This window comes from Hipposideros armiger, unplaced genomic scaffold (assembly GCF_001890085.2).
Source record: "Hipposideros armiger isolate ML-2016 unplaced genomic scaffold, ASM189008v1 scaffold_436, whole genome shotgun sequence".
In the NCBI taxonomy this organism is placed as follows: domain Eukaryota; kingdom Metazoa; phylum Chordata; class Mammalia; order Chiroptera; family Hipposideridae; genus Hipposideros; species Hipposideros armiger.
This window is the reverse complement of record NW_017731786.1, coordinates 1436427-1439565: the sequence shown is the minus strand read 5'-3', so window position 1 is coordinate 1439565 and position 3139 is coordinate 1436427.

Sequence of the window (3139 nt, the reverse complement as noted above, 5' to 3'; positions counted from 1 at the left end):
GTGGAGTCAAGGGAATTGTAATAGATATGTATGATATTGGGGGGGAAGTGGGGCGGCGGATTGGGGGAGGGGGGTTGTCACCTCGAGGGGTAAAAAACATAACTATTGCACTGTGTTGTACAGCTGAAACTAATTCTAAAAAATGTGTATTTCACAATAAAAAATAATTTAAAAAAAATGGCTTGTGCAAGGGGCGGGGCAGGGAAGAAGTGTCTGCAGATCTGTTCTGGCGTCTTTTGATCTTTTTTTTTTCTCCTTCCTCTCAGTCTTATCCCTGGGAATAACTGCGTGTGCACTGCAGGGATTCTAAGCCGCTGCCTCAGGAGGTGCCCTTTATCCATTGTGACAGGTCTTTTGCAAAGTCATTTAACAGTTTGGCTGAGTCAGGCACTCACTTGGTAACCCTTCATTGCCTCCTGCTCTTCTCAGCTGAGCTCTCCTATCTCCACTTGTCCCTCCCTTAAGAACAAGAGAAAGTTCAGAGTTTCCAGTTGTGACTTGGCAGTAGCTCAGTATCTTGCTTATTCTCCCAAATTAGTTGCACTCCTTTAATTGGGGCCCCCCCTTAAGTACCAAGATAAGTTAATTTAGTGCTCCATTTAGTTTGATAAGGCAGCACTAAAAAAAAATATCAAAATCTTCCATAGACTTTAGAAAACATAATTATATTTTTAATAATTAAAAAGATTTTCATTTAAAAAATGTGGTTTTTGTCTTTCTGAATGAGAAAATATGTGGAAAACACAAAAAAACCACCCCCATCCCTATCTTTAATCACCTATAATCCAACCACCTGTTGAGAACCATTGTCAACATTTTGGTGAAGTTAGATTATTTTTTCACCTATGAATAAACAGACACATAATCCTCTTAACCACACTTATAGGAGTTCTTGTTAAATACTTTGTAAACACTGGTTTGTTTGTTTCCTTAATAGACTATTTTTTAGAGCCGTTTTAGGTTCACAGTAACATTGAGAGGAAGGTACAGAGAATTCCCATATACACCCAATTCCATTTGTAGTAAAGACACACAAATTTGAATATGTTTGGTAAGATTATATGCTGATTTTCTACAATAAGTGAATAAAAATAATGCAAAGCCAATGGCAGTGGGAAAAAGGAAAGAGGTTTAATAATATCATACAGCTTTCTGTAAATTGGTTTACTTTCCTCTGGAGAGGAATTTGGCAACTTGCAACAAAGTCCATAAAAACCTCTCATTTCATCCGGTTTCCAGCTTGAATATCCCTCAAGAAAATAAACTTAGCGGAAAACAATATTTAATATGTAAATATTTATAGCAATGAGGCATCTATCTCCAAATAAATTTAAACAACCCAAATTGCTCGCAGTAATACAAAGAACATTGTTGATTAATTTTCTAGAATACCACGAAACAATGAAAATAAAAAGCATTTCAGTGTATATGTAAGATAATAATGATAGAAACATTCATTAGAACCTCACCATGAACCAGATGCTGTGCTAAATATTTTGTAAGCATTACCTCACTTAATCATATAAATAATTCCGTATAATAGATGCTATTATTAGCATCCCCTTTTACAAACAAGAAAATTAAGTTTTATGGAGGTTGAGAGGTTTGGCAAACGTCATGAATCTTGTAAGAGACGGCTGGCTTTTGAATGCAATTCTGTCTATCTCCAATTCTCAAGCTCTTATCTTCTCTGATATTCAGCCTTTCAAATAACAAATGAAAAAAAAAAGTAGGATAAATTAATGGTCTACACATACTGATTGTGACTTCAACAACACACAGACACATTGACAGAGGTGGGGCCATTTAATGTATAATGTAAAACTACTTTAATTATATTAGTTTCTTTTTCTGTACAGTTCCTAAAAGTATGTGTTGGATGACTAGATGTCTGAGTGTGTTTGCGTGTTAAGTTTTAAAGTCTGAATGATTTGGGCTCATTTGGGCCCAGAAATAACCCGCGATTGGTTTAATACTATTCAGGGAAAACCAATGTGTATAGCATCCCTAGGTGGCCTGTATGTCACCATAGGTTGAATGCATGGAGATAAAACTCAGAAGAGAAAGACAAAAGGCATTGCAGAGAGGAGTTCAAGTGCACTTTCTTCATATTGCATTTGCTTTTTGCAACATGTTACCGCCTAATAACAACCTTGAAAGTGAACCTATAAGAGTTCCTATTTCGCAAGTGATTTCCAAGGCGTAGTTAAGTGATTTACCCAGTGCCAGTCAACGCTGGGGATCTCTTTCGCCTTTGCCTCAGGCTCAACCAAATGAGAGGCTGGTCTCTTGCCTATGAATCTAGAAATGCCTGCAAATAGAATAGTCTACCAGCCCCTGGAAAAGGATTTCAATCAAGAAACTCCTTCTTCCTACTCTTTATATGCACTGCAGCCCTCTGCAGCCCTTCTCTTTTGTTATTCTAAAACTGGAAGGCAGATAAAAACCTTTGAAGTTTTCCCAAACAGGAGAGCCTGTTTTATTTAAGAAGGCTTCAGATAGCCCAGCGTGGGTGATCTAAGTTAATTAATAGCTTTCATTAATTTTTAGAGTACCGCTTTTTTCTTTACGTTGACTTTCTCTTTATTAAGTAACCCCCTGACCCCCTGTGGGCCTTTAGCGGTAGGGTTCAAAACCACTTCCCCTGTAAAAATTAATTGGCCAGATGTGGCAGAGGAAAACCAAACTATGGGTATAACAGAGATGAAGGAAGAATCTAGAAGGAAGGGAAAGAAGAAGGAAGGGAGGTTGCTTCGCAGAAGTAATCAAGGTCATGGTTTTCAAATTAGGATGTCTTTATCAGGATAAAAAGAATTATAGGTAATTTTCATGTTTGGTTCATTAGATCTTGAACTTCGATGACTCTGAGGTAGAAGGAAGTCCCTTAGGCTCCCGTAGAATCACTTGTGAAGTAGGAATTCCGTTTATACCTCTGTGAATATTTCCATGTCTTGCCTGATTTCTTTATTCAGCTGACGGATTCTCCCCTCCCAGAAAGGAACAGAGGAAAGCAGCCTAGACGCATCCACTGCTCCTGAGATGAAACAGCCTATTATGGTTTTGCGCTGTCCCACCAATTTCCATGGTCTACACTTCAGTGCCCAGCACAGTTTTGATGAAGGGAATGTGGCTTCAATTC